Genomic DNA, 18,946 nt, shown 5'->3' with positions numbered 1-18,946 from the left:
AGAACTGAAACGCCAGACAAAAATGAGACCTATCGTTGACTATTTTTCTTGTTTTCAAGGTTTAAAGCAAAAATGCTCATTAACACAAATAGTGATTTGTTTAAGAAATGGCATAAGGATACTGTATTTCAAGGTCATGTTTTGTCAATACGGCCCGGCACCACGTATCGACGAAAGGGCATCACAGTGCCGATGCACGCGGCAGGTTACTGAATGAAGAAAACAGGAAACGACTGTTTTTCAGTTCTCGCAACACATTGTACACAGAACACAAGGCACCCACCATCATGACATTCTTTTTTTTTTTACAACAGCGACACACAATGCCGGACTGATATACTTCCTAAAAGGGTCTCATTTGATTTTTCATCGCAGAACTGCAAGCACAGTTGCGTCGCGCGTGCTTGCAGCCACGTACTGTACACTGTAAAAAAAATTTCTTCAGTTTACGGTCAAAGCTGTAGGTAAAACGTTGCCGGACACTTTTCCGTCAAATGAAAAACGGTGTTTCCGTAAAACGGACAGGCCGTAAAAATTATTTCCGTTAAATGGAAAACGGTGTTTCCGTAAAACGGACAGGCCGTAAAATTATTTCCGTTAAATGGAAAACGGTGTTTCCGTAAAACGGACAGGCCGTAAAATTATTTCCGTTAAATGGAAAACGGTGAGCTCCGTAGTTGTGATAACAGAATCGACCGTATTTTGCAAATAAGAAAAACGGTGAGTTCCGTAAAACGGAAATGCTGTAAATTGAGCCCCGTACTTGTGATTATAGTACATGACCGTACTTTGGTAATGAAGAAACGGGGACTTGAATGCTCGTGTTCTTGAGCCAAATTGTTTCGTTCATTGGAATAAGTTATTTTGGGCAATGAACCACCCAAGTCGTACATTAGAACGTGGATAACTTGCAACATCATTTAAGATATAGCTGGAAATGGGGCAGAAATCATAGCACACAGGAAATACACCAGACAGAACGTGCTGTGTTTGCATGTTTCCTCCTAGTGTAATTGTTTTCTACACCGCTTATTCTTCGTGTCAGTGTTGTCATGTTGCACTTGGGTTCTACACCCAACATGTACACAGCATACATACAGATTTGTGTTCGAGAAACAACAAGCCACTTGAATCTGAAAAAACCTGTGTTTATTCTGCTTTACTGAAAAAAGCAGTGTATGAGACCGGGCTAGTTGGTATTCCATGCTGAAGTGACCATCACAAGAGTGAACGCAGGACACTAAAAACGTGACAAGAACAGGTGCGAACTTCCAATTGGTGTTTATTACGAAAAGGCATGTATATATACTCTTGTGCACTTGATCATAATCAGTTACAAGAGCGCACTAAGGCCGCCCCAAGGCCTAAGGCGGCCTTCCACATACAGACCCCAGGTATGCAAATTCTTTAATGTCAACGCTAGGGATAGTTTGCTAACGCAGTTGCCTTATGCGATATCTGCCCCCTCAATGATGGGCCTAGTGCTTTCTTATGCGTTGCTTGCTATTATTTGGTTTTTCAGAGTGCATGACATTTGCATTGGGAGTTGTGGATTCCAAGGAAACCCTCTCTCCCTTTTGTACTTTTGTATTATGTTCCTGTAGTCTCATATTTAGGCACCTTCCCGTTTGTCCCACGTAACGCTGCCCACAGAAAAGAGGTGTGCTATTCACTACTCCCCCTGAGCATTTCGACAAAACCTTTTCTGTGAGCAATGTTGCATGAAATTGATTGTCTGCTGACAGGGCTGGTTTTGGCACATAACTGAGATAACTTGATGGGTGCGGGAAAAACAACCGAAACTCCCGCCCTTTGGCCTATTTTCTTTAGTTTATGCAAGATAGCGTAATGTATGGGATGACTGCTAGATTCCTGTGAACAGTATCACATAGGTGTAACTAAAGAAAATAGGCCAAAGGACTGCAGTCTTGGTCATTTCTTCCGCGCCCCGCAAGCTATCCAAGTAATGCGCCAAAACCAGCCCTGTCAGCAGACAATCAAAATCATGCAACATTGTGCACAGAAAGGGTTTCATCAAATGCTCAAGAGGAATAGTGTATAGCATACCTCCTTCCTGCAGGCAGCGTTACGTGGGACAAATGGGAAGTTCCCTAAACTTTAGACTACAGGAACATAATCGGAAAGTACAAAACGGGAAAGGAGGTTTCCTTGGAGTCCATTGCTGCCAATGCAAATGTCATCGACTGTTTGAAAAAACAGAAATAATAGCAAGCAGTGTGAAAGAAAACGCTAGACTCATCATTGAGGCAGCGGCTATTGCAGAATGCAACAGCGTTAACAAGCCATCCCTATAGCACTGACTGTTAAAGAATCTGAATATCTGGGGTTTGTATGCGGGAAACCGCCTTAGGCCTTGGTGCGCTTGTTTATTTGTGATGACCATGTTGACTTGCACGATTGTAACAGATTATGATCAAGTGTGCAAGAGTACATATACATACCTTTTTGTAATGAACACCGGTTGGAAGTTTACGCCTGTCCTTGTCGCCTTTTTAGTGTCCCGTGTCCAGTTTTGCGCAAGTCCTTTCCGCATAGACACTAGAAATTGGCTGACTAGAGGAAGGATTGGTTGAGACTTGGAATGATTGGCTGCTTGCAGAGTCCTTCGGCTTTGACTGAAAAGTAAGAAACACCAATCAATTAAGGCTGTTCAATTATTTACCATCATCATCACTACTGTTACTCAGATAAACAATGATTTCGTATTCACAACTGTCACTACAAGTGCTCTTGTCAAAAGAAATGGTTCAGACTCAGCCATGTTGGTATATATTCATTCGTAGCCTTATAGCATAAAAAGCTTCAGATAGAAAGGACCCAAGTCAATTGATGGTTTGCTTGGAGCAGTCAAAGATGTCACGTGCACATTATGACATTCGGAGATTACATCTCCCATATTTAGGTAGAGCTGCCATGGCCACATACTGCAGACCATAGTTTTCAACTTTCACTGCTCCATTAAACAACCTTGCAGATTTCACTGTTTCCCAAAACAATTAAGCACTCTTGAAACAAGCGCAAACCATGCATGTTGTTTACTTCCGACGCAGAACAAGCAAGCCAAAGATATTGTCCAGCTGACAGGCTGGTAGAATAGCGACAATACAAAAAAAACCATGCTTGCACCACAACTGTGTCACAACAGCTGTCAGCCCCTTTTGGATATGGTCTGTTGTGTCACGGAAGAAGTATCAATGCGTAATATTCTTTTTACTCAAGCAGTGAAAATTGAAAGTTACGGTCCCGAATGCATCAACATACCCTTCCCATCTTCATAAAAAGTTACAATATTGCACTGTGTTCACCAAAAAATTTGCCCTTTTTGTAAAGAAGCCTGCAATTATGCCTGGACCCCATACATGGCTCTGGCAGGCAGCACTGTTTATTCTGTCCGTTTCTTGACTTGCAATCCCATAACGAAACAAATAATGCAACATATTTTTCTAGATTGCATTGCTTCATGCAAATGCGCTTAATTCGGGAAATTTCTGAAATGAATCAAGCCTCTCCTAAAAAATTTTAAAGTAGAGTAATTCATTAACATGCCTAAACATGAGCACTTCCCATAGATTTTGAGAGCCAATGAGGACAGAGCTATTTGCTCAAATTTCTGCGACTCATGGGAACAGGATGGCCAAATTCCGTGCTGTTAGTAAATGCAAAGAAAAAAAACTTTGGTCAATTTGTGCAATGTTTCGTTCCGAAATTTTTCTTCTTTATACCGTAGTGGGGATACTCTGTGGTAATTAGTTGAAATTATTGCTATTGGCCTGCAGTCTGGTACAAAATATTTTTAAACCCGCAGCGACAACACTATTTCCTTCGGATCTATCCAAAGTGCAGATTCGGTAAAATCCAGGAAAAATGCTCCTAACTAAACAGTTCATTCTATATTGTTTTTTGCAGAGACACCTTTTTTTTTCTTGGAAAACTAAGGTTAATTTCATTGTCGCCAGGCTCGGGCAGCAAAATAAACTTTTAAATCAAAATTAAAAGTGATCGCCAGGCATGTCCAGTTGAATTTATCTGAACATGCCCTACTGTCTGCAGTACACATGTTGCCACTTTAAAGGCCTGCAAGAAGGCACCAGTTATATTTTCTAGGGCAAGAAGGCAATGAAGTATGTTACTTAAGGCAGTTAGTCACAGGAGTCCTGGATCAGTGGAAGAAAATTTAAAGACTATAAATTGTTTAGAAGACTTAAGTCACACATTACTGAGTCACCGTCTATAGCTTACCATTAGTCTTAAAAGTACCATCATTGCATTGTGATAAAACTAACCTAAGAGACTGAAACCTGGCATGATAAAAATGGAGCTTGAGAATGAAGGTTTGCTCAACAAGCAACGGAACGACAAAAAATGATATGCATGATAAATTAAAAAAAGCCGCTGTTGAGGACGGTAGAGAACTAGGCACCATGAAGAAATTTGTAAATATGCAAGCATAGGATGGAGTCAGTTGGCGCAAGCCATATATATTTACAGATTACTAGGAAATGCCTTCATCCCGAGGTGGACATAATGTATGTGAGAGCGTATGTATGTCTGCGCCCCTTCGATTACGCAGTCCCAGACTGTCCGCAAACCACCTGCGGCTTCTGGTCTGGCTAGCATTGACAGAAGGGCGCATCACAGTCATGTGATCCCGCTGCCTGGGACTGTCCGAGGTTTTGTTTGAAAGCACCGCGATTGGAGGTCGCTCTCCTGGCTGCTGTTGTCCGCTATTAGCTACTTAAATTATGGGGTTTTACGTGCCAAATCCACTTTCTGATTACGAGGCAAGCCGTAGTGGAGGACTCTGGAAATTTCGACCACCTGGGGTTCGTTAACGTGCACCTAGATCTAAGTACATGGGTGTTTTCATAATTTGCCCCCATTGATATGCAGCCACCGTGGACGGGATTCAATCCCGTTACCTCATGCTTTTAGCTACTTGTAGATTGCGCCCTACCCAGCAAATTCAGTAGCGTGGTCATCAAAATAATGCAGTCTCAGAGGCCATGTCGCCGGCACAACCATAAAGCTTGCATAATGGAATCGCAGCCTGAGCACATTGAACATGTTAACAAAGCTCAGCTTACATCGTGCTCTCGCTCTTCGGGCCTTTTAACCGCTGTATTTAAGCCAGCTCATTTATTTCCTGTAAAATTTAAGCGTCACTGCCACACAAAAATAAGCAAAAACACGGTTGTGCCAGATCACTGTTCACCCACAAAGCACAGGCCGATATCCTCAAAGCTCATGAAACCGTCTACTAAAGGCCTGACGTGTGTCTAGGACAAAGCGCGTCTACACTGTCTACTAATCCTGCACAACCAAAAGCAAAATTTCGAATTTGGGTAACAGAAGGGATCAGCACACATGACAACAGCAATCGGTGAAGCTCTGATTATACAGGTTGTCCCACGTAACTTGAGCCAAACAATAAAAATATGCAAGTGTGACGTAGCTCGACAGAACCAAGGTAATGTTGTTTGCCGTCACTTGGAGATACTCGGATATTTTTTCATTCCACCAAAATAAATATTTCAACTTCGTTAATTAATCAACTTTTCAAATATTATAACTAGATTAGAAATGTCCATGAGAAAATTGTAGAGCAACATGAAAAGCTCCCCATACAGCTTTGTGTTGTTCGAGACATGCTGCGTAGAAGTGTTTTTTCGAGAAAGAAGCTCGCGAATACACGCAAGGTGCTGCGAATGGACAGTCACGCAACAATTTAGTGTGTATTTGCAGGCTTCTTTCACGCTAGGAAAAACACTTTTATGTAGCATGTATTAATCATAATATTTGAGAATTTGATTAATTACCGAATACTAATTATTTAATCTGGCAAAATGAAAAAAAATGAGTATCTCGAAGCGAGGGCAAACAACATTACTTTGGTTCTGTCCAGTTATGTGGCATTTGCATATTTTTAATGTTTGGCTCAAGTTACGTGAAACACCCTGTATGCCATGCGAGCTACCAGCATTAAATATCTACATGCAATATGATACGTTTCCTCGTTCACCAGTTTCACTCATCTGAAAAGCAAAATCTACCTGTTTACTATGCATATAGCAATGAGCATGACAGATTTCACGAAACACATCAAGAAAAGCAAGCATTTGCGCGTGATCACTGTGCTTTGTCTTAAAAAACACAAGGACTAAGGTTGCAGCAATTAGACCCCTCATGAAAACCTCGCATTATGGCACACGAAGCATCGATTTAACGGAAGCGATAGCTGAGTGCATGATATTTGCTGTCTGGAACGCACAAAGTACACATAAACACACAGCCTCTTTTAAAACATGGCGTCAAGCCCGCGTGCATCTTTTTAAGACAGCCGCCGTCTGCTAGCTACTTGCATATGTCAGAACAAATATCTGCTGACAGCTCTGAGAGTCCGCAGAGTCTGACTTCTGGTAAAACGAATGCGATACTGGGTGCTCTCGGACTGGTGGATGGGGCGTCCGAAGCTGATTGAGAAAATCGAATGCGGGACAGCACTGCTAAGCAGTCCAGGACTGTCAAGGACTGATAATCGAAGAGGCCCACTAATGCTTTGTGTTCCTATCCTATGTAATCTCTTCATACTGATCAGCTCAAGCTGCATGGCAAAGAAGTCTCTTGTTAGTGCTCTGAAGACAAGCCTCTTGCCCAAACATTGGCTATAGAGACGACCATCGTTCGACAACTGTTGATCTGTTCATAGAAGTGAGAATTCCGCGACAAACTTTTCAATGAAGTAAGCAATATGATGATGAACTTGTTTCACAAAGCTTCATAAGTACACCTGACATTTGACTCACTTTTGCATGTAAGTAAATATTATGAAATTGTCGCTGTGAACAGTTGTCCCCGACTGCTGTACACTTGTGATAAAAAATTAACCATATTTGAAAGTTTGTATAATTAGCCAGGAGAGCCGCACTTGCTGGATGGCTCATCATCTAATTTGGAAAAAAATTCAGCAGTGAGCAGCAATTGTATCACTAATGACCTTGAACATCTTTTATAATTATTAATTTGTAAACACCTGTTGTCGAACAGCCCACTTACTGAAGTTTTGAACACATTGTACACAATTATAGCACGTACTACACAAAATAAGATCTGTAATAGACCTTACCAAATACAATATTAGTGTGGCGGCAGGTCAACTGGCTCCTCAGCAATGCTTGCGTCCTTCCTGGGAGAACAAAAGACGACATTAGGCTTACACTGACAGCACCAAACCACATAATTTAAGTTGCAAACAAGTGCCCCAGAACATAGGAAGTTCTAATTAGATATGGTCAACCTGCTTAACCATGTCACAGACATTGAATGACAGAATGTACATTTATGAAGCCTCAACTCTATGAAATACATGCTAATACAAACATGCTAGTACACAGAATCAAATTGGATGCATGAAAATTCTCAGTAAACTTTTATTTCCTAGCAACCACAAGTTGCTCTTTGTGAAGTGCAACAAGTGAGTGTCTAACCTACACTAAGAAGGTGGAAAATTCGGGATCCTTTCTGGTGAATAACTAACCATATCTCTACCGGCACCCAGCAATACAAAGGTGAATTGTTAGCATTATATTGATTAAAGAAATAGTTCAGTGCTACCAAGCAAGTACAATAAATAAATTATTTCGAATTCATCTTCATGTCAGGCTAATCAAGTTAATTTTCTTTGGTTCACATGAAAGAATGGTTCGAAAAAAATATTGGAATCTGTCAACAATGTTGAAGCAATTTTATGACGGCCTGCAGATAGCAGTTGTTGAAATAAGACCTGGGGCAGGGGGAGAAAATACAAAGAAGTGTGATAAAACAAAATGGGGCCTGTGCTGTGCAGCTACTAAATGCAGTTTTATTAAAGTATGATGTGCAAAACAGCATATGTAAGAGATGCGAGACCCTCAGCTGGTATTTTGCAATGTTGTTACGGGAAATTGTTTCAAGGAGCATGACTCCTTAACCCTTCTAGGGTCAATGACGTAAATATACCGCACCGCGCAGTACAAAAATGGTAGATGCCGTATATTTACGGCGCTGTCTGTAGGTTTAAAAAGCACGACAATTTCCTAACCTTTTCTTTTCTGTCATGTGCTGCCACTATGTGGAAATACAGGGAATTTCTCTTGCACGCCTCACTCTCTCAGTTTTCGTTGCATGGTTTGTTTTAGCGCTAGTTTGCTCCTGCGCGTCTATGTACTACCGCTTGAGCATTGGCGTGCGTACGGGTGGCGGTTTGGGTTTTGTTTTCACGGGTGGTTTTGGCTTCTTGCGCTTGCAAAACTGATGGCTATCTCGTTACTAATCGCTCAAAAGGCTACTGCTTGTTTCTCGCTCATTTAGTGCTCGCAGGGGTGCGCATAGGAAGGATGCTGCTGTGCATGAGCTTCTGTTGCTCCTTTTCTTTTTTTTTTGAGATTCGCGAAAACTAATTGCATCTGGCTGGCGATAAGATGAAGATTAGCGGAAGTTTGTACACGTTTTGCTTTTTTGATGGGCACACAACCGCACAGTTTTCTTGAGTGCGTGCACCTACACAGTTCTATTATGCTATGGATGTACTATCATAAGCAATATGAAAGGGAACACAGGAACGTGTGGCAAACAGACTCGGAGCGATGCGCGGATGGCGCTGTGAAAAACGAAGGGGGAAAGGAGAGCGCTCTTCCACTAACTGTTGGCACTCTCACCACGCTGGTATTTCTACAAAGGAGCAGCTTACGTCATGGATCGTCCAACAGCCGATAAGACGGTGAGATCGTCGCCAGTGACTTACACCGATTCACTTTCTTTTCTTTCATTCTCTTTTTTTCTTCGTGCAACCGCTTGATAGTACTCTGAGAAAAAGTTTGCCCTGTATTTCAAACCGATTCTTTATTTGAATAGACGCACTCAGTTGTAAGTGGCACCTCGAACAGCGGCGACGCTCGAACCAATGACGACAGAGGAATAGAATACAGAAAAATTTTTTAAAAAGAACATTGACAAACTGCCTCTCGCCCGACTTTGTTGCACGAAGTTCGTTCAGAAAAATTCACATCGCACACTGCAGTGGCCCACGCAGAGCAGTCAACTCTGAATTTGTAACCTCAAGATGCCTCGAGTGCCTTTTAAAGAACAGGAAAACATAATAGAAATGTCTAAAAGAGGTTATACACAGCGCAATATTGCTCTCGTGACAAGCCGCCCATTGAAAACAGTCAACCGGATTATCCAGGCTTACCGAGACGAAGGACGCATAAACGATGCGCCGCGCCGCACACGATTTCGATCGACAACGAACGACCAAGACCTTTGCATCGTGGCTGCCGTCAGCGACAAACCATTTCAAAGTGCAAAGGACGCTCGAGGCGCTCTTGGCTTGAACAACTTGAGCGACAGCATGGTACGATGAAGGCTTAGAGAAGCAGGACTGCGAAGTCACATCGCCGCACAGGAACCTCTGCTCACCGCAACCAACAAAGCGGCTCGCCTGAGGTTCGCTACTGAACACCGCAGGTGGAGCGAGAGTGGGTAGAAGTATGTAGTTTTCTCTGATGAGTCCACGTTCTCGAGCCGCTGGGACCAACGAAAGAGAGTGTGGTGGACCGCAAACACGCGCTTTAGTCCGCAGAATATCCAGGAGGTGGCCGCCAGTGGATGCGTGTCTGTGAACATCTGGGGGGCGATTTCCCACGCAGGCCTAGGCCCACTGGCGAGAATTGATGGGAGGTTCACCAGTGCTGCGTATTGCACTCTGCTCGAGCACCAGATGATCCGTTATGTGTTGAACAGGCCGCACCCAGATGGGTGTTATTTTTTCCAGCAGGACGTGGCGCGCCTTTTGGAAGAGCGAGGGGTAATGCAACTTCAGTGGTGTGCGAAGGGTGCCGACATGAACATTATAGAGCACGTTTGGGGCCGTATGAAAGTGAACCTTTCGAAGAGCTCACTACAATTGGCGAACTCCGACCAACTATGGGAAGCAATAGAACATGAGTGGAAGCGCCTTCAGCATGATACCGCATTCATCGAGGATCTCTACGCGTCTTTGCCTCAAAGAATGGAGGCCATCGTTCAAGTCGATGGTGGCATGACGCATTATTAGGCCACCAACGAACAAAACAAAGGACGAGGATAAGCTGCGATAACGCTATTGCCTTATTTCGTTTGCTTCAATATCTTTTTAATATTCGGCAAGTGCCAATAAACTAACTTGGAACGCACCCTTAAAGACCATATTTTCCCGGTTTAGAAGACTTACCATAAATCAATATCGAAGTCTGGAACAGTGCTATCTTTTGTAACGATTCGACGCAAAAGGTTACCAGTGACGCAATATCGAACAGTGTTCTGGCGATGCGAAATTCCGCACTTTGCAGACACATGGCGGGAGTGCGAACAGCTGTTAGAACAGCGTTCCCCTTTCCACTTTGTTTCCGATGGTGGGCGCTGCGTATCACCCATACAGCTGGGTCTGAGGGTGTTTTCTACGCGTTCCTGTGTTCCTTTTAATATTGCTCATAACAGTACATATTTGTACATAACAGTACAAAGAGCAGGAACCTTTGAGTCTTGCAAGGTATTCTCGTGTGCACATTTTCAAAGCTTTGAACTATAACAATGTATCAAATTTTTTACTCTTATAGGTTTATTTCCTTTTTTATTATTGTTATTCATGAATACAGAGTACATAAGTACCAACACAAAATAATTTTTTTCTCGCTTTACGGACACCCTAGAAAAATTACGGTCAATTTTTTTCGAAATAAGTCTCTAATTGGAATCTGCAATAAAAAAAAAACGAACCTGGGCGGTCGAATATGGTGAAAAAGATCGACCCTCAAAGGGTTAATTATATTCATGTAATCTTCAGAAACGGATGGCATAAAGGACATACTTGTTGACAGTTTCATAGCGAGTCATGAACACGATGCACGCGGGAGTTAAATAAGCATCTTTAAAAAATGCTCTAGAAACTTGCAAAACGCAAGTTGAAAGCAAGTTTCTATAACCTCTCACAACACCGAGCTTCACCTACAAGTGTTGTAACATTTCCTTGCAACTTGCAGCACTGTTTTTACAGACATAGTTTGAATCGCTGTGTCACAAGCTCTGGAAACAAAAGTGCATAAGTGCTAAACAAGCACATATGATGCCCTACTCCTACTGCACAGACACATTTATCTACACCAACACATGTAGATGGATTATGTCATCCATTTGGTAGCTTCTGATCATGTTCCAAAGCATGAATCTCATAACTGCAAATTCTATAAGAATGTGACACCAACTGATTACTTGGGGACAACACGAAAAGACGGGAGAAGGCCAACAACACGAGCGCAGGCTAAGACTTTTGGTTAATTGCACACACACACACACACACACACAAAAAAAAAAGCGCGCGCGTGCGCGCGCACACGCACGTACGCACACGCACACAAATAAATATTAGGCCTATTTGTCCTGCCTAGTTGCAGCTGCAGGACAGCGGGATGTTGTAAACAACCACACACTTGAACTGCTGCATGTGCCTCTTGCTACACTTTGCGTCAAGGCCTGGTCTGATTCACCTTTTTGAACCCAGATTGCTTGACGTGACAAATAAATGTTCTAGCTCTCCCAACAGTCTTTTTGAGACTATGGCTGACCTTCTGAATGTGATCTAACAGTGGTCACACCACTGTAGGCCAATGTTAGACCTGGGTATAGAAGTTCTCCTCGACTTGTTGAGGATGCTATTTCGTGCTTCTGTGACAGTGCTTCACAGCCGAACAGTGCGCTGATGCGAAAGGCAGAATTCCCTCCTTAAAAGATGGAGCATAGATGCAGCGCACATGACACTCACCAAAGAAAACAATGAGGTCAAGAAATGGAAGATCACTGTCTAGTGGTAGTTTTCCAGTAGAACACGTTGTGGGGCTACTTGGTGCAGAGCTTTCAGAAGATGAAGCGCCAACAGAGACAACACAGTAAGAAAGAACAAAGACAGGACAAGGCGCTACTTGTAACTGTTTATTGAGGTCAAAAGCTGCTGAATATGTAGCCATGGGGAGAAGGGGAAGAAAAAAACAGAAGCATTGCTTGTGTGAAGGCACACGTGCGAGAACACAGAAGATGAAGGGAATCATAAGATTAGCCAAAATCTAAAACTTATCTGAAAACATGCATTCACTTGTGTAAATATTCAGACACAGGCATGCTGACACAGGTATCCCCTCTATTCTTAACCTGGTTGGCCTCCAACAGTTCATGTGCCACAGTGTATTTGCTTTTAAGCACGATCGTTGTATCATGAAGCCTTGCTTCACATACTTGCTTATTCTCATCCTTGCAGGCCTTGCAATGAAGTGGCAAGTTTGAGCCATAACTATTTTTCAGCGAAAGCTTGTGCTCCCACAGGTGTTCACTAATACATCAGCCAGTTTGCCCGATATACTCTTTCCCACACTTCCACGGTATACGACCGCTTCTTCACAGTTCACAAAAGGATTTGTATGTTTAATAGAACACTCTACTTTTAGAGTCATGAGATCCAATCAGGCGGCACAAAGTAGCAAGCTTTCGGGGCGCAGCAAAAACCACAGGAATTTTATATATTGCGGCAACGTGTTTAAGATTACGCGCCACTTCGTGAGAATACGGTATCGCCACTGGATACGGCAGAAATTCTTTGTGGGCACGAGGTCGGTATACCGACCCTGCAATTAATTGTTGCAGTATAAGTCTATGCACTCCAAGACTGTTAAACGTGCGATTGCCACTATGTGCCTTGAATTTACCCTTAAAGAATTGTGCTGTCATAAGGCACACAAAACCTTTGACGAACAGATTTTGAAGTTGAAGAAAGCTGGCTTTCCTTGTTTGGTATTGAGTAAAGTTTTGGAGGCGTTGTTGAAGAAGGTGCATAAAGAAAGAAACTGAAGCAGTGAAGAAGGTCAAACATTGGAAAAGAAAGCTAAACCAGTGGTGATATCGTATTCTCACAAAGCAGCGCATAATATTACACATGTCATCGTGAAATACAAAATTCCTGTGGTTTCTTCCGAGCCCCAAAAACTTGCTACTTTGTGCCGTCTGATTGGATATGATGACTAAGAAAGTAGAGTGTTCTAATAAACACACAAAACCTTTTGTGAAGTACGGAGAAGGGGTCGTATACTGCATACCGCTGAAGTGTGGGAAGGAGTAAACCGGACAAACTGGCCGATGTATTAATGAACGCCTGCAGGAGCACAAGCTTTCACTCAAAAATGGTTATGGCTCAAACTTGCTGCTTCATTGCAAGGCATCTGGGAATGAGAATAAGCAAGCACGTGAAGCAAGGCTTCCTGATACAACAATCATGTTTAAAAGCAAAGACACTGTGGCATGTGAACTTTTGGAGGCCAACCAGACTAAGAAAAGAGGGGACGCCTGTGTCGACACCCTGTCTCCGACTATTTACAGAAATGAACGCATGTTTTTAGATAAGTTTTAGATTTTGGTTAATCTTATGATTCCCTTCATATGCCTCTTCCATATTTTTGCACATGTGCATTCACGTAATCAGTGCTTCTTTTTTTTTTCTTCCCCCTCTCCCAATGGCTATATATTCAGTGCTTTTGACCTCAATAAACAGTTGCAAGTAGCACCTTGTCCTGTCTTTGTTCTTTCTGACTGTGCTGTCTCTGTTGGCACTTCATCCATTGAAATGTAGTTTTATTCCTTCCATGAGCTCATCTAGCACTGTAGAGAAGACAGAAAACAAATCACTCAACCCATTTAGTAGGCTTACTTCACGTCATATAGGGTAGAAAGTTTCCAATGAAGCAGAATACTTTTACTACGCTGGTTCTTACAGCAGCTAGTGTTTTACGACTAGCTGACAGTGTTCTCGGCAGTGAAAAGTCGCAATTAAAGTGGTTGAGCAACTTTTTAATGTTTCCTACAAAGTACCACGCATGTTCAAGTAAGCAAAACTACTACTGAAAGGCAAGCTCCACTATCTGGGCCTGAAGATTTTCTGTGGTGAGCATAGAGCTGGAGCTATTCCCTGCACTCAAAGGTGTTTCTACCTTTTCTATTGGTGCACCTGAACACTGAAGCATGTTGTTGCTGCAGGAACACCGGAGAGCACATTTAACACTTCGTACCACCCCGACGTGGAGGGGAGCCTCCATAACCAAATACGTTTGCTTTCAACAGTGCGTTCGCACAGCCTTTTAGCATGCATTGCCAAGAAGCATTTAATGGAGTTGAATGTAGCTGACGTCTCAGGTCAGACAACTTCGAGAAAGCCAAGGCCGATGACTGTTATGCAATTTGTACACAAAGGCAACCATCAATTCAAGCAAATTACTCAGAGAGTTGAAACTACCTTTTTATTTTCAGTGCCAAGCAATCTGGGCACGTTCAAAATGCTAACCGGACCAGGACAACACGTGAAGTTTACATCAAAAAGTATGTGCTGGAGTTCATAGGTACTACGGTTGGTGCTATTTACAATATGCCACTGTCCTGCAGCCGCAATCATGTGGGACAAACCGGCCGACGACTCAAGGATTATCTTACAAAACATGCACAGACCCTTGACACAACATGGGGGAGCAACATAGCTATTGATGCCGCTTTGTGCAGTTGTACACCAAATTTTTAGCAGTGAAGTATCTTCATGACACATTTTCATAGCAGACATAACTTTCAGAATAGCTCCCACTATGCTAGCGTGTCATCACTTAACCTGCTTGGCAAATTGAAGTATTCAGATCAACCTGCCGGAGCATTCTGAATTGGGCTGCTTGTTGGTGCATGTTTAGAAGGGAACCGAACAGGGCTACAGACAGGACAAAGGGAATACGTTGCTGTGTACAACGCTGTCACTTCGTACTGGCAGTAGCACTGTTCGTTCCCTTTTAAATATTCATATCTTTTAGTCGCCTGACCACGCAACGTAGCTGCGAGCTCAGGCTATAATTTTACATTGTTACGTTGCCTTCCAATGTTGCACTTAATTACATCATCGCATACTCACCTGTTATAGTTAGCTCAACACTAGCTTACAGTGAGCTTATTCGTGGCTAATCTTAGTTACCATGGAGCCATGACAGTGCTAACGATCAGTGTGCAGTGTTGTTGCATACTCATTAAGCCAACACTAGACAAACAGTTATTTTATTGGTGCGTGTTTTATCTGTTGCCTCAAGTCTTGAACTCTGGCACTATAAGTGTTTTTTTAAACACCACTTATATGTGCAACCAAGTCAGGTATGAAACAATATCCCTTTCAAGTTGACGTGCTCATACTGAACCAATTTGTTGCCACAGGAAAACAAATCATCAATTATCCTTTGAATGCACTTGCAAAAATTACTCTACTTGCATAGGCCTCGTCATTCCACCAACATTTGCAATCACTGTCTAATAAGACTGCATATGCAAGACAGATATACAATAGAATGGCACAGCTTACCAGAACAAAGAGCACCACTACACAGACTGCTGTGGCACACTTTCTCAGGCCCGCTGGCTGAGAAATTGTGCACAAACCGGCACACAGACATCCTTGACAGGTGCAATAGCTGCAATTGAAGCAAATAATATCAGGTATTTTCAGACCGGTCGTCCACAGTAAAGCAAAAACATTTTCATATACAAATACTCTTGTACATAAGCTTGTCACCGAATTACCGATTGCTGTGGTATCGCTTGGTGTCTTCAATTGTATCGTTCAACTCATTTAAAGAAAAGACTTCATGAAGCACCTTCTATTCGGCAAAACAGCAGACATTTTGCTCTACATAACTCACAACATGTATTTTAGAATAATTATTGTATTGATGCCTGTATGCTGAAAATTAGTCTACGCAATTAGAGACAGTCAGTATTAGAACCAGCCTTTAACATCAGTGTTGACACATCTTTTGATTTTTTTATACCAGTTTGGAACATTTGTAACTTTGGATGTCCATTACACACTTTTGGGCACCGCTATTCTGTGTCAAGGTTACGTTAAAAATTACTTATCACATGCACTTGCTTTACAATTACGGCCGCAGATGGGCAAAATTTACGTGGCAATCCACTCCCAGATTACGTTAAATGCTGACGCATTGCGTCAGAACGTTGATAGTCAGCCTGGTAGCTGTATGAAGTAAAAACAAAACAAAAACAAAAACTCGCGAAACATCTGATGCCGATTACCAGCTAGCAAAATAATCAATTTCTTCTCCAGCGACCCTTAATGGGTATCACGCGGACACTTTCAAGTGCGATCGCGCACGATTGCTCGGGCTCGATCCTGTCTTTGTGTTCCAAGGCACCGTGTTACACCAGTGTTACCTAACACTGCAGACCGCACGAGATTACGGCAGCAAGCACGCTACACCGTCCATTCACTGTGATGTAGGGGCATCGCATGCAACATGCTCCATGAGGTCTTCATACACAAGCAGACTTTCAATTCCAGAAGCAGTCTTTCAATTACGGGTATGAACACAGCGATTATGCACGCCAAGCACACTGCGTCCTAAGCTTAAGGAAAAATAGAATTTCGCTGTGATGCAATGCGTCGCCGAATACGGCTAATATAGTGTTACAACGCGCCGTGAGAGATTGCTAAGGAGAACAGTAACTTCACTTTATTTTGGAATGCCAAGAACACATCACAACACATTGCAAAGCTGGAATGCCAACGTCAGTAAACCAGCTGCCACATACAGCCGATAACGAACTGCTACAGACGACATCGTCGCTGATGTTGCCTACGCGTCTCAATGTACTTTATATGAAATCAGCACAACAAACGCTACGCCATTTATCACAGACTCGCAATGCCGCGGCTTTATCAATCCTTACGGCCAAGCGGGAATGTCGTTACAGGGCATTGACAGGGCATGCTCACACAACACAGTTGAGCCCGTCAGCGGCCATCGCGGTGCATTTCGCACGCGCGACGTGCACCAACAACAAAAAGGACACTTAAATCACTTACTTGCGTAGCAGTCCATCGTCGATTCCTTCTTATTCTCTCAGTGAAATCCCAAATGCAACAGGTCTACCACCACCACACACCGCCATTTCCAGCCACTGTCCACTCTGTACTGTTGCGGCGGAGAAATGCAACCCGTCGTGTAGAAGCGATGAAGGGTGGTAAGCAGCGCCACCACTGAAACCTCTTCCGTTGTGTGGGCGTACTTACGATTCGCCTATGAATAATGTTCAAGCAGCGTTACCTATGGTGATATTATGTAACAGCTGGTAAATGTGGGCCGTGTCTTTTCTTTATATTCGTTGCGTGGTGATTTTTCGCTCTTAACATGCTCAGTTGCCCTCCACATGAAATTACGGACGGTTTTCCGTATTTCAAAAACAGAGCTCACGTCCGTTTTTTTTACGTAGAATTCCGCCGTTTTTCATGAAACTGAACGGTCTACGTAATTTTTACGGCATGTTTGACCGTAAAATTACGGAAATTTTTTACAGTGTAGCCGTGCTCCTTTTCCTCTAACAATATGGCTACCGGCGGCTTCAAGCGCTCCCGTAGGTGGCCGATTGGACTGTCACTCGAGAAGTTTAAATACATAACCTCTTTGCATAGAAATGACGGCATGATTGTTAACATCATTGCTCTCCAGACTGATCTTGATGAGCTAACTCATTGGTGCGGTAGGGCAGATGGTAATTAACGCAGACACAACTATACATCTCAAGTTTACTTCCGCTGCTAAGACGATTCCTAATGCCCACACAGTTAATAATACTATCATTGAAACTTCAGCGGCGGTAAAATACCTCGGTGTAAATTTTAGCTCTTATTTATCGTGGAGCACTCATATTGAACTGATTACTACGAAAGACTTAAAAAAACTTTGTCTTCTTAAACGCCGACTACGCCAAGCCAACCAGGATACAAAACTACACGCATACAACGCGCTAATCAAGCCTGTGATAGAATACGCACCCGTGATCTGAAACCCTCATTTTATCTATCTTGTTAACATGTTGAAATCTATACAAAACAAAGCTGCTCGATTCATCCTTTTCCGTTACTCTCGGTATCAAAGTGTAATGGTGCTGAAAATATCGCTCCGTCTCCCGCCTCTGGTCATGCGCAGAAAACTCAGCCGTTTATCTTTTTTCCATACTCTCTACCACAGCAACACACCATTCGCAAGTTCACATCTTCTCCCGGTGCCGCACACACCGGCTCGTCTAGATCACATGAAGAAGACTAAACCCATTTTCGCTCGGACAGACCGACACAAATACTCACCTCTTGTCCTGGCTATTGAAGAGTGGGATTCGCTTCCTTCTAGCATTGCGGCTATCGCTGGACCATCATCATTTCAAACAGCTCTTTGGTACCCCCCCCCCCCCCCCCATACTTAGAACATTCCACTGTACAATGATGAGCGTTTTTTTTCGTTTTTTTTGCAGTGTGTGCGTGTGGGCCGTAACGTTCCGTGGAATGTTAGATGGCATGTTTTGTAACTTCTGAAGGTGCGATTTTTGTTTTGTTTTGTGGGATTTGCTACATGTGCATTTTTTCAGCACCTGTTCCTAGCCACTTCTTCCCCTGTCAACTTGTACCTGGCTTATTAACTTGTTTATTCCTGTCTTCAGCCATTTATATTCTGTGTTGTATATTGTTAAGTTTCTTTGATGAATCCCCCCCTACGTAACGCCCGCATTGGGCCTTTAGGGTATTGAAATCAAATAAATATTGTTGGCTTGGATATGTTTGGCACGAGGCCCAAGTCGGTACCCTGTCTTCTAACGCGTTCTTTTATTTTTGTCTCTGTCTTGAAGGGACGCGCACCGTAACATGCTGCAATGGTGATTGCGTTGCGCGTATGTAAGGTGAGAAACGCGGTTCTAAAATGTCTGTTCACTAACTTGTGTAGTAAACCCATGTTTATAGTATTCGCACAATAGTAAGAGTCACGAGTATGGCAACCGT

At 42.9% G+C, this 18,946-nt stretch overlaps 1 long non-coding RNA gene across 1 annotated transcript; it reads right to left on the bottom strand.

The window, feature by feature from the left end:
- Positions 1 to 1,127: 1,127 nt before the first annotated feature.
- Positions 1,128 to 17,135, bottom strand: LOC139053098 (uncharacterized). Its single transcript, XR_011510217.1, has 4 exons — positions 16,979 to 17,135; positions 15,458 to 15,566; positions 7,145 to 7,204; positions 1,128 to 2,636 (listed from the first exon to the last, which is right to left on the bottom strand). It is a non-coding gene; the product is annotated as an uncharacterized lncRNA (long non-coding RNA).
- Between the last annotated feature and the right edge of the window lie 1,811 nt (positions 17,136 to 18,946).

The sequence above is a fragment of the Dermacentor albipictus genome, unplaced genomic scaffold (genome assembly GCF_038994185.2).
Source record: "Dermacentor albipictus isolate Rhodes 1998 colony unplaced genomic scaffold, USDA_Dalb.pri_finalv2 scaffold_69, whole genome shotgun sequence".
Taxonomy (NCBI): Eukaryota; Metazoa; Arthropoda; class Arachnida; order Ixodida; family Ixodidae; genus Dermacentor; species Dermacentor albipictus.
Note: the sequence above shows the minus strand (reverse complement) of the source record. Positions and strands in the feature narration are given on the sequence as shown.